Below are 13,990 nucleotides of genomic sequence, written 5' to 3' on the forward strand. Positions count from 1 at the left end.
TGTCCTTGGACACGTTTTGTGGACAAGGACGGGCATTAGTATTTTTGGTGGATCTGTGAATGCAAAATACATACGGGTGTGTCCATGAGCCCTTAAGAAGTCAGTCAAGTTGCAGATTTACTCAATGTCAAGGAACAGCTGAAAAAGCTAAGATATTAGGACATACAAAAAAATAATAATATGGGATCCCAGCTAGTTCTGCACGCCTATAAATCTCAGGAGACCACGACCACTGATGAGGACAAGAGGTAAAGGTTCACCACCACCAGTCAACCTTTGGGTCTAGTAAGTGGATGAAATGGTGCTCACTGGTTGGCCTACTGCACAGATATCCCAAATGAACGGGGTCCTCCAGGACTTTGACAGCCTAACCTTAGAATCAGTAGGGGGCCCAAAAAACAGCAGAGTAATGGGGCCCTGTGGCATATTCGTACATGGGGCTACTCGGGACAAGTTGAGATACCAGACACAGGGGCTAGTACAAGCAGAGGACGAGAGCGCAGTGTATTGTGCGCCGTGGTCTCTGGATGGGACTGTGGTCCACCCACCGATACACAAGCGCGTCGGCTTACGAGAGAATTTGGGAATGGGAAGTTGATCCATTTCTATGAGGCTCTTGTGGATGGCGGTGATAACGTTACATCAGTAACAGGATCCCACGCGCTCTGCCAAGTACTACTATAGCAAGTGGGAAGAGCGCCGGCCGATTTTCATGCTGAATCGTTTTTCGTGAACTGAAATTTCTACAGGTCACAGACGCGCAACGTTTTCGTGGTGCTGGAGCTAGATTTACCAAGACTTGTTATCAGAGAGAGAAGGCCTCACAATATCTTCACAAGTCCTAACTGTAGGGGCCTTCTGGTCCTCAGCCAACAAGGGTCGCCCTCACTGCAAACCCAATGGAACACGTGGCTCCAGCTATACCTCCAAGGTCACCACGGGTTTCAGGCTTCAATAGGTTTGGGATGGTCCCATAGTCACAATGGGTTTCAGGCTTCAAGGTCACCATGGGTTTCAGGCTTCAATAGGTTTGGGATGGTCCCATAGCCACCATGGGTTTCAAGCTTCAAGGTCACCATGGGTTTCAGGCTTCAATAGGTTTGGGATGGTCCCATAGTCCTGGAATAAACTCCCTCTAATGAAGCCGAGAGGAAGGCGCACATGGTGCGACATTGAGATTGACCAAGGTCGTACATTGCAAACAAAACGTTGCAAGAACATCCATCAGGAAATCATTTAAGGTCTACTCAATCCTGCAGAAGTTGTCCTCAGGGAAGGCCATCTTCATCTGATCAGTGGGACCAGCACCCCTGACGGTCTTCTGTTCTGCAGGAGCTCCAGGACTTAGGACAGGCCATTGTGTGTAAAGAAAACCTTGAGGTGCCCATACCCATTGCATGATATAAGGCCAAACCTTCTAATCTCAGCAGAACCAGCCCCCCGAGGAAGTTGGTGGACTGCTGACGAAACGCGTTGCTCCCATGTTAGTTTTATAGGCTCACTAACTATAATAACACTGTTTTAGGATTTACTCAACGCCTGTCAATCCGCTTTTTACTGCATGCCCCCCCAAACGGCAGTTGTCAGGGTAACAAAGGGTCAGGCATGTTCAATTTCGACATGACAGATCCTTTGTTCTCACTGGAAATACGCCACCAGCAGGTGTCCGGCACCGCTCCGAGCCAAGCCTGCATGTGTACGAGGGGGTTAGAGGAATAACTCTTGGTGGACGGCTTAAAGAGGTGCTCTAGGATTTACATATTAGCGGCCTAGCCTCAGGACAGGTCATCAATATGAGAGGGGTGGGGGGGTCTGACTTCCGGTACCCCGGCGGAGCTCTGGTGAGCGCAGCAGCCTCCGCACAGCGCCATACACTGGATAGTGGCTGTGCTTGGTATTGCATTGGGACAGAGCTGTAACTTGGCCATGTGATCGATGAACGTGACATCACCGGCCTAGGAAGAGGCCCGAGCTCCAACGCAGCCTCTTCATACAGCTGATCGTTGGGGGTCCGGGGAGTCAGACCCCCGCCAATCTCATATCGATTAATTATCCATCAGTTTCAAAATGTTAGACGACCCCTTTAAGGTATAAAACATAGTTTGACCAGTGACTATATCCCTCAACGACATCTCTAGAAAGAGGAAAATCCAACATGTCCGAACCTGGTTTCTGTCAGTGTTGGCTTGTCCATTACACTGTCGAGAGACCCCGTTGTAAATCAGCAGATCCAACCCCAACATCTCGTCTATGGCAGAAAAACCCCACCGATCAGCTGTTCTGCAGCAGCTCCGTCCATCGTGCCGTAGATGGAGCCGATCACTGCGGTGTGGCGCCCACTGAAGTGCATACTGCAGTAACCCGCTCCGTCCACTGTCGAGCCAGTGTCAGCGGCTGAGGGGGACGTCTGACCACCGTCAATAGTGACGCCTACCCTAAAGAGTAGGGTGCCAGCTGTATAATACCGCAAATGATGTCGCAAACAAGGCTTTTGAGCCCCTGTGCCATAACAGCAACGTACTACTGCGATTCAGGGCGAGGGGGGGGGGGGGGTTAAAGGGATTGTCCAGCAAAGCGAAACTACTATTAAACCAGCTCATGCTCGGTTTCCAGTGATCGGCTGAGCGGGCATTTCCTGCACGTCAAGTGGCATTAGGAAGCAGAGGGCAGCAGGACATACAGGTGACGTAACGCGAGGCTGCAGAAGGTAATTCAGACTGTGCATTTCCTCCTCCATTCCTCTGCAGCGTTCTGCCCAAAATAGTTTCAGCTGGCAATCGCCACGTCTGCTGCCCTTGTGGGGGTAGAATAATATAGAGAAGAACAGATGGCGCTGGCATGTAAGTTGGTTGCACCTCTGCAGCCTGCGCCTCTATCATGGCCGTGAAGCGCGTTGCATCCCCCGTCTCTTCATCCCTGATACACCCCAGGCAGGAATGGCTGAAACGCACAATGATAAATCATTTCGGACACGTGCGAGGATCCCGCGAGCGGACGCACTGCTTGTCAGCCTCATCAGCCGCACGCTGCGGATGCCGAATACCAAATGCGAATCTGTGTTTTCTCGGCGCAGAGAGCAGGATGGATAATTATCCGGCAACACTACAGGCATCCAGGAGCTGCATTACATTACACGCCGCCTCTCCCGGGAGGTCAGCGCAGCAGCAGCAGCCGCCGCCGCGCCGGCTTGGCTCCTTTGAAGGGGCTGCACATTTTGCAACATCCTTCACGACACAAAGGGCTCCGTGTAACTCGACAACTGCATTGAAATCCCATTAAGGCAGTCGGGAGGAATGAGGACACAATGGTGAGAGGTGCAAACACAGCTGTGGAGGAGCCGGAACAAAAGGTTCAGAGACGGCCACAGACATGCACCTTGCAGTGGGGGGGGCTGCATACACTGCTCCAAGGGCAGCGCTCTCCCACCAGGCAGCCTCGGGATCGCTCCTTGCTGCCTCCGAGCTGCTCCAGGGAAGGGGCATCCTGGGGGCTCATCAATAATGCAGGCGCTTAACACCGATCTCCTCCACTTGGAAGACGAGTCACCCGGGGCCGGAATCACACAAGCAAGAAGATGAAAGGAACGCTCTACCTGCAGTCTGTCGCCCCTCGACTCGCAGCGCGCAATCTACGGTTCCCCGGTGTCATCCAGCGGTGATCATGGTGACATGACATATTACCGCTGCTTATATCAGCGCCTCATATGGAGCCCTGACCGCTGGGGCCCCTGACGATCACTCGTGCCCCCCCCCCCCCCCCTCCTTTGAATGCAGTGGCGGCCATGCATGTGAGCTGCCGCGCCATTCAATTCTATGGGAGATAGGCGAGCGTCCTCTCTGGCAATACCACAGAGATGAATGGCGAGAGAACGCGTATCCACCGCTCCGATCAAAACGGGAGGAACACGGGCCCCGTTCTAGAGATCGGCAGGGGCCCCGCTGGTCAGACAGCCGCCAATCAGACGCTCATTCCCTATTCTGTTGCTGAAATGAATGGAGTGGCTCGACCAGGTGCTCCATTCATTGCAAATCTACCAGGGTACATGGACGTTATAAAGGAGGGGTCCTCGCTCAGAGCAGAGAGCTGGAGGAACCCTGCTCATACTTTAGAGCAGGGGTGCACAACCTTTTCTGGTCGGGGGCCACACTTTAAGACTGAAGGAATCCCAAGGGCCGAAAAATAAAAGTTAAAGGGGTATTACCAACTGATATACTGTATTTATTGCATATTGTACATACAGTATATACTATAAATGTCTGGTTACACTTCCAGGATTCACCTCTAATGGGAGAATACATGAAAAATGCATGTGAGCAGCCACAAGACATAGTCATACATGTCTGTCAACAGATGGTTGGGGGCCGCACAGAATGATATCGAGGGCCGCATGTGGCCCCCGGGCCGCAGGTTGTGCACCCCTGCTTTAGAGGCTAGAAGTCGCCCGGAAAGAGGTACCTCCTGCCTCCCACCTCGGCCAGCCTCCGAATACCAGTAAAGCATTGGGAGGCAGTCTGTCGTGTAGCAGACAGGGGTCACCCAGACATAAAATGGAGCGGTTGCTAGGAAACACATGTCTATAACCGCCCTACAGGTGCCCGCTAGTGGAAACCAGGGTCCCACTGGATGGATTGGCATCTGTCCTGGAGATAAGCGGCAACATCTAGTGAAACACACTGACACTGATCGCTCACACCGGCTTCTCAGAGGATTGTGTGGCCAGACGGCCAAATCCATACTGCCCTTCCCTGGTGTAGATACACCGCACATAGCAGTATAATCAGCTACATCTCACAAGACACAACATACCGCTATCCCCCCCGTCACCGCTGAGCGCTACACCGCTATCCCCCCCGTCACCGCTGAGCGCTACACCGCTATCCCCCCCGTCACCGCTGAGCGCTACAACCGCTATCCCCCCCCGTCACCGCTGAGCGCTACACCGCTATCCCCCCCGTCACCGCTGAGCGCTACACCGCTATCCCCCCCGTCACCGCTGAGCGCTACACCGCTATCCCCCCCGTCACCGCTGAGCGCTACACCGCTATCCCCCCCGTCACCGCTGAGCGCTACACCGCTATCCCCCCCGTCACCGCTGAGCGCTACACCGCTATCCCCCCCCGTCACCGCTGAGCGCTACACCGCTATCCCCCCCGTCACCGCTGAGCGCTACACCGCTATCCCCCCCCGTCACCGCTGAGCGCTACACCGCTATCCCCCCCGTCACCGCTGAGCGCTACACCGCTATCCCCCCCCGTCACCGCTGAGCGCTACACCGCTATCCCCCCCGTCACCGCTGAGCGCTACACCGCTATCCCCCCCGTCACCGCTGAGCGCTACACCGCTATACGGTCTTACTTCCCCATATCACCACTCAACTCATCTGGAATTGGAAGAGTCTTAGATTACTTTATGCAGCAAGTGTGGTAGAGGAGCACATATTACATCACGTATGATAACAGCACACACATTCCAGTACACACCGCGCCGCCACCGCGTAGCATTCCAGTACACCCTGCGCCGCCACCGCGTAGCATCCCAGCCCGAGGCGCCACCGCGTAGAATTCCAGTACACACCGCGCCGCCACCGCGTAGCATTCCAGTACACCCTGCGCCGCCACCGCGTAGCATCCCAGCCCGAGGCACCACCGCGTAGCATTCCAGTACAGCCCGCGCCGCCACCGCGTAGCATCCCAGCCCGCGCCGCCACCGCGTAGCATCCCAGTAAACACCATAGACGCATCACTTTATCCATTACGTGGCGCTCACATACGCTGCAGCGCAGTACAGAAGTTGTCGTTACTCCCATCAGTTCCTGTCCCCACTGAAGCTCACTGGATGTTCCATAAGCCTCCGACAGATGTGGTCCCCACCTATGTCAAGATCAGGGGGTCTCCGGCTCATGCGCCGCTCTTCCCACTGACCACTATGGGAGCAGGCTTCCAATTTATGGAACTGCCATAGAAGTGAATGGAGAGAGGAGGCGCATGCACAGCAGTGAGGTGACCCGATGCGGAGACAGGAATAATGTTATCCATCTACATTTTTTTTTACTTGAGCGCAGGCCGCCAGACGCCACCGGTACCCCCGGCCCGTGCCGCCAGACGCCACCGGTACCCCCGGCCCGTGCCGCCAGACGCCACCGGTACCCCCGGCCCGTGCCGCCAGACGCCACCGGTACCCCCGGCCCGTGCCGCCAGACGCCACCGGTACCCCCGGCCCGTGCCGCCAGACGCCACCGGTACCCCCAGCCCCTGCCGCCAGACGCCACCGGTACCCCCGGCCCCTGCCGCCAGACGCCACCGGTACCCCCGGCCCATGCCGTCAGACGCCACCGGTACCCCCGGCCCATGCCGCCAGACGCCACCGATAACTGGCGCCAAGGGCCGGGGGTGTTACCAAAAGCTCAACGTGTGCTGACGGACGCCACCAATAACTAGACTCATACCACCGGACGCCACCAACAACTCAACGCGCCAAACTGCACACCACCTTGTCAGCAACCAGACGCCAGCACCTCAGCGCGCCGCACAGCTGGGACCTACCACACATCCCCCAGATCTGGTCCTATCCAATTACATACCCATATTAATAACAGGACCCCCCCCCCCCCCATATTTACAGGTTTATTTTCCGTATGGATGGATCAGCCCCCAATCATACACACAGACCCCGGACTCACAGCGCCCCTCCCCCATATTCCCCTCAGCAGCATCTCCCCCATTGCCTCGCCCCCCTCCCCCGCACCTGACCCCCCCACATACTGCGCCCCCAGAGCCGGACCCCCGCGGACACTTACCGCTGTGCCCGAATCTACCGCAGCCGTGTCCGGTTCTGATGGTGTCAGCTCCGTCCTCTCCTGTGTGTGAGCGAAGAAGGCGGAGAGAAGGAGGAGGAGGAGGAGGGGAGCTTGTCACCGTGACGTCACCTCCGGGTGGGGGGAGGAGACCCCCGGATACCCGGGGTGACCCCGGAGAGCGGCCCTGACACCCAGAGACCCCAATATACACCACATGTGCGGGGGAGACCCCAATATACACCACATGTGAGGGGGGAGACCCCAATATATACACCACATGTGAGGGGAGACCCCAATATATATACCACATGTGAGGAGGGAGACCCCAATATACACCACATGTGAGGGGAGACCCCAATATACACCACATGTGAGGGGGAGACCCCAATATACACCACATGTGCGGGGGGGAGACCCCAATATACACCACATGTGAAGGGGGGAGACACCAATATACACCACATGTGCGGGGGGGGAGACCCCAATATACACCACATGTGAAGGGGGGAGACACCAATATACACCACATGTGAGGGGGGAGACCCCAATATACACCACATGTGAGGGGGGAGACCCCAATATACACCACATGTGAGGGGGGAGACCCCAATATACACCACATGTGAGGGGGGAGACCCCAATATACACCACATGTGAGGGGGGGAGACCCCAATATACACCACATGTGAGGGGGGAGACCCCAATATACACCACATGTGAGGGGGGAGACCCCAATATACACCACATGTGAGGGGGGAGACCCCAATATACACCACATGTGAGGGGGAGACCCCAATATACACCACATGTGAGGGGGGAGACCCCAATATACACCACATGTGAGGGGGGGGGGGGATGCAGGACACCAGGGGAAGCCTAAACATGTTACCTCTTAGGGGGAGACTCAGTGGAGGGACCCCCAATATACCTGTCACCAGTCCTGATCACCCTGCAGGATACACAGGGGGGCCCCAATACGCCTGCTATAAGGGAAGACGTATCACTGCAAAGCCTGTAGGACCCGGACCCTGGGTAGAAGGGCCTCACTATAAGGCCTCATGCACACAAACGTATTTTCTTTCCGTGTCTGTTCCGTTTTTTTTTGCGGACCGTATACGGAGCCGTTCATTTCAATTGGTCCGCAAAAAAATACGGAAGTTACTCCGTGTGCATTCCGTTTCCGTATTTACATTCCACAAAAAAATAGAACATGTCCTATTATTATCCGCATTACGGACAAGGATAGCGCTGTTCTATTAGGGGCCGGCAAAATACATACAGTCCTGTGAACGAGCCCTGAGGGATCGGTGTAAATTAGTGTGTTTTTTACTACTTTTGGGCAATAATCGCTGCTTTCCCGGAGGCAGAGCCCGTTCACTTTCGCGCTGTTGTAGCCATACGTGGCTTGTTTTTTTTGCGGAGCATCAAGTACTTTTCATTGGTGGCACTTTTGAGGGGTACAAAGAACTTATTGATTAACAATTATTATTTTGGGGGGCAGGAGTGAATAGAAAAAAGACAATTCCGTGTTTTTTTATATGCATTGAAGGGGTTCTGCACTTTGTTTAACCTGATGATCTATCCTCTGGATGGATCATCAGCATCTGATCGGCGGGGGTCCGACACCCGGGACCCCAGCTGTTTGAGAAGGCAGTAGCGCTGCAGCCTTCTCAGTGTTTACCGCACGACTAGCATCACTGGCCTGGGCGCGGCTATGCTCCATTCAAGGGGCCGGCGAGCACAGCGTGATATCATATGTGTGCGTGTGTGGCTTTTTATACAAAAATAGAACCACTTTTATGGAAAAATATATACTTTATTAACCTTTGACTGTTTTTCTTCTCACTAGGAGACATTCTGCTCCGAGAATCCCATTATACTGCAGATCCTATATTTCTGTGTAATGTGCTGTGTATTCTGCCTGCACATGGTAATCACAGGCCGTACTCTTAGCCACCACTAGATGGGGCTGGTGTCACCCTCTATATGAGGACAGTGCCTGCGATGAAATCTGTGACAAGACGGTCAGTGATCCATCCGTGAAGGTTTCCGTGTTGGGTCCGTGTGTCGGTTTTACATTTCAAAGCATCTCCTATAAATAGTCCGTGAAACATAGATGGCGTCTGTGTTGGGTACATGTTTATCACGGACCCATAGACTATAATGGATGTAAAGGATCCGTAAATATGGTATTGTTGTCACGACAACAGGGACCCTGCCTTGCACCATAAAACCCATTAACACCGAGGGCACCTCAACTGCCATCAGGTAGGAGGATCCCAAGAACCACAGTGTACCCCAAAGGGAAGAACCAGTGCGACCTCACCATCACTGCATGAGCCCAGGGAGCTTCAGAACTGTAAGTACAACTACTACTCCACCCATCTAGCTCCATCTGCACTCACACATGCCCTGCAGCATGCTTCATGTTATACATTTGTTAGGTCATGGCCGATGGTGGCAAAAGAAGCTCTGCCCCCCTAATTGTCTAGATGCCGCAGTTACTATTGACCGCAGCACCTTGGGAGTTCAGTGGCCTTCACCGGAGTTATGTTCCATCCCAGCCGTGGCTTCAGTTAGTGCCGGACTCCCTCAGCTCAGTCTGTGAGGGCTCTGTGCCAGCACCAGGATCAGAGGGGTTATCCAACCCCTATAGCGCCCCCCCATAACTCCCGGGCCCCTCATACTGGTCATACTTACCCCGTACACGCAGCACAGCCGCCGCTGAATCTCTCCGTCCCGTGGATCAAAACATCCGGCGAAGGCGACAGCCAATAGCAGGCCACAACGCGAACGAGCCTCCCTAGTATCGCGGGTGACGCTAGGGAGGCTCGTTCCTGTCGTGGCCTGCTATTGGCTGCCCCCGCCCCCTGTCGTCGGATGCTTTGAAGCGAAATCTCAGGCTCTGTTCACACTTAGGATCAGTGCCTCTGTCATATTTGTTCGGACGGACAGAATTACGGACGGGGTCACATGTACCGCTGCAGCCAATGACTGATCTCAGTGGTGGCAGTCAATGGCTGAAGTGGCACACAGGTCCGGCGTCAATCCTTGAACACTCCTTTAATGACACCTTTCACTTAGCGATCTGTTGCTTCAATCCCTATGCAGATGAGCAGTTAAGTGCATCGAGGGTGGGGCCAGGGGACCCAGTGCACCCTCGCTCCTCCTGCTTCCTCTGCCAGCCCCTCCCTCTCCATGATTGACCAAATTCCTGTACAGTCATCTCACCTGGCCCTGTCAATCAGGAAGAAGAGGGAGGGGCTAGTACAGGAAGTAGGAGGAGCGAGGGTGGACAGAGCTGGTAACACACTTCAAGGCTGCAGTAACCAGCCCTGGCCACTACACAATGCGTGGAGCTGTGCGGCTCCGGGGCTTCTGCAGGACTTGGTTCACAATTATTCTTTGGTTGCCCTCGAAGTCTTCAGACCCGGTCAGTGACTTTATCCTTGGATGGATCCCACTAAGCTGACCAATCAGGGAGCCACACAGCGGGCTTGCGCCAAGTGACGAATCATCGGTCGAATTTGGCGGAAACTAAAACCTGACAGGTGACATTTTTTCGACAGATGATAGCACCTGCTGATGAGATGTGCAGTGCGTAAAGCTACCTGTAGGTGGCGCTGGATAGCCTGTAATAGTCTCTGTACCAGCTGGATCAGAGTCCCCCAGTTTCCCAGCAGTCACTTCTTTTGCAGGATCGGACAACCCCTTTACACACACAAATTTGCGCTGGCGTTTTTTTTTTTTAACCACAAAAAAACCTCAAGAATACCCGCATATATGATTTTTTATTTTTTTTCTTGCAACCGTTTTGAGTTGGGCCTCTTTCACACGGGCGTCATGTTTTTGGCCCGGATAAGATGTGGGTGCGTTGCGGGAAAATGCGAGATTTTTACGCGCGAGTGCAAAACATTGTAATGCGTTTTGCACACGCATGAGAAAAATCGGCATGTTGGGTACCCGAACCCGGGCTTCTTCACAGAAGTTCAGGTTTGGGATCGGTGTTGTGTAGATTTTATTATTTTCCATTATAACATGGTTATAAGGGAAAATAATAGCATTATGAATACAGAATGCATAGTACAATAGCGCTGGAGGGGTTAAAAAAATAAATAAAAATAATTTAACTCACCTTAATCCACTTCTTCGTGCAGCCCGGCTTCTCTTCTTCTTTGAGGAATAGGACCTTTGATGACGTCACTGCGCTCATCACATGGTCTATCACATGATCCATCACCATGGTGATGGATCATGTGACGGACCATGTGATGACTGCAGTGACGTCACCACAGGTTCTTTTCCTGTGCACAGCAAAGATGAAGACAGAAGAGAAGCCGGGCTGCGCGAGCAAGTGGATTAAGGTAAGTTATTCTTTTTTTTAACCCCTCCAGCGCTATTGTACTATGCATTCTGTATTCAGAATGCTATTATATAACTATGTTATAAGGGAAAATAATAATGATCGGGTCCCCATCCTGATCGTCTCCTAGCAATCGTGCGTGAAAATCACACCACATCCGCACTTGCTTGCGATTTTCACGCAGCCCCATTGACTTCTATGGGGCCTGCATTGCGTGGAATATGCACAAAGAGGAGCATGCTGCAATTTTCACGCAACGCACAAGTGATGCGTGAAAATCACAGCTCATGTGCACAGCCCTATAGAAATGAATGGGTCCGGATTCAGTGCGGGTGCAATGCGTTCACCTCACGCATTACACCCGCGCGGAAATCTCGCCCGTGTGAAAGGGGCCTTGGTGTTTTTTATTGCACACGGTGGGGGTCATTTAACAATCCCTTATATTTGTTTTCTGGCGTGAAAATGTCACAAACCCGTTTCTAGGCCCCTGGGACCAAAGGAGGGGTGGGGTATTAAACCGGCCATACACATAAGATTTACCACTATAGGCCTAGGGGCCCAGCAGTAAAATTCATTCTGGGGACCCATGGTATAGCTACATGCAAATATTGCCAGCTCGTGCAAGATGCAACAAAACGATTGCCTATGGGGTCCCCTGCAGCGGTCACTGATAGAAGATACCGCCTGGCCTGCCTCCGTGCCTACCGGTCATCTGAGAGGCTAATGCATCCGAAATATTAATCTTAGGAGTCAAATAATGTAACCTAATGTCATATGAACATGGGATGGTTGAACTGCCCTCTGTAGTGCAGAGGGTTGGGGACTTGGGGCCCCCCATAGAAATGCATGCTCATCTGTCGTGGATGAGAAAAGAGGGAAAGGCGCTGTCAGACACCTCAGGCAGGCGGCTCATCTCCCCAAGAATGAAATGACTGAGCATGCTGAAATCCAACCTGCCCAAGACACCGTCATTCGTAAAACCTTTACAGGAGTATATTGAAAAGGTTTTAATTCATCGATATATTAGCAGCCAGATTGGGCAGTGGGACAGACACGGCAGAGTTATGCGGTTCTGCAGCAGCTGAGGTGTGCATTATGATGTGGATGAGATGTCTACGTGGCGCCGCTGTATAATTTTGGGATCTTTCTTTCGCATCCTCATCGATCTCCGCCGCCGCCATTAATTGCATTCTGTGATCAGATGCCTCTGCACCGGCTTCTCTGCTCCGCGTTGTAATTATCTTTTTGATTTACAGGTGAGTTCTAAGCTCCGGCAGCGCACCTCGGCTCTCTCTCCGAGGACTGACTTGCGGTAATTATCAAGCATCTCAGTTTTTTAATGCTCGGGGATCTGGATCTCATCGCACCGTGACCGTGAAGTGTACGGCAAGCATGGGCAGATACCAGCACCGCGGCCATTTATATCCCAGCGTTCAGTTGTATCACAGAAATTAGCCGCTTGCACATAGCCCTGACCCAGACAATTTTGGTGCATAGATGTCACTTTGCAAATAGTATGCACTTACTGTCAGTGAATGGAAACATTTACCTCCAGAAGCTGGATTAGGATCACTTTCTTCCAGTGGGACTGAGTCGCAATACCAGACGTGGCCACAGATAAGAATGGCGCTGTCCTTGGAAGAAAGCTGCCATGTTCCATACAACATACAGTGCACAATGGTGCACAGACTACACTACGGGTCTGTAACAAGGACCTATTAGGACAGGGGGTGTACTGCTGGAGTCTTTGACACGGATCCCAATTATAGCCAAGTGCATGGCAGGGGATCACTGTTAGATTGGTACGGTCTGACCACTGGGGCCACAACCAATCACAAAAATTGAGCCATGCGTCTCCCTGTATGAACGTGCAGGGGAGAGCTGGGAGGAGGAGAGTGGTAGTTGTGCCACCGATAGGAGTAATGTATTCCCCACGTACTAACAATCCTGGAGCATCTATTCTTATGTCTGTATGTTGTGCCGTTCCTTTATTATTTCTACTAGAAGTTATGAATGAATTGCTAGCAGTCTGCAGTAAGGGTACAGAGGGGAGGTAACCAGTTGGGGTGTGTCCCTGCACAGTCTGACAATGGCAGCACTGATTGGATAGAGTCAGTCTGTGCAGGTACACGCCCCCAACTGGTTACCTCCCCCTGTTCCCTTACTGCAGACTGCTAGCAATTCATTCATAACTTCTAGTAGAAATAATAGAGGAACGGCACAACATACAGACATAAGAATAGATGCTCCAGGATTGTTATTACATGGGGAATGCATGGAGCTATTAAAACAGGCATGTGAGGAGCGGTGAAAGGTCCCCTTTAAGGGCTCATGCACACGAACGTATATTCTTTCCGTGTCAGTTCTGTTTTTGTTGCGGACCGTATATGGAACCATTCATTTCAATGTAGCAAGAAGCAAAAGAGAAAAGTCCAAAGCTGCGCTCACCTGGTTCCACTTGAAATGGATGCACGGACTGCGCTGGGATTGAAGGCGCACTTGAGAGTATAGAAGAAAAAAACATAGGGAGTCCAGCTTCCAAAAAGTGACGTACTTTATTCCAAGAATATATTACAAATCCAACATGGCAACCCGGTCTACGCGTTTTGGATCTCTTGAGTAAGGATCGGTATTAGCATATCCGAAATGCGTAGGCCGGGTTGCCATGTTGAATTTTAATATATTTTTGGAATAAAGTACGCCACTTTTTGGAAGCTGGACTCCCTATGTTTTTTTCTTCTATATTCATTTCAATGGGTTACTCCGTGTGCATTCTGTTTACTTACTGTATGTCCGTTCTGCAAAAAATTAGATCATGTCCTATTATTGTC

At 52.4% G+C, this 13,990-nt stretch overlaps 1 protein-coding gene across 2 annotated transcripts in view; it reads right to left on the reverse strand.

Annotated features, from left to right (window-relative positions):
- Positions 1 to 6,879, reverse strand: part of FAM168A (family with sequence similarity 168 member A) — a 70,225-nt gene extending 63,346 nt beyond the window's left edge. For both annotated transcript variants that reach the window (XM_044288195.1, XM_044288194.1), the window contains exon 1: positions 6,797 to 6,879. The gene's annotated coding sequence lies outside the window, so the exon portion shown is untranslated. The remainder of the gene's footprint in view (positions 1 to 6,796) is intronic.
- Between the last annotated feature and the right edge of the window lie 7,111 nt (positions 6,880 to 13,990).

Source organism: Bufo gargarizans, chromosome 3 (genome assembly GCF_014858855.1).
Source record: "Bufo gargarizans isolate SCDJY-AF-19 chromosome 3, ASM1485885v1, whole genome shotgun sequence".
NCBI lineage: Eukaryota > Metazoa > Chordata > Amphibia > Anura > Bufonidae > Bufo > Bufo gargarizans.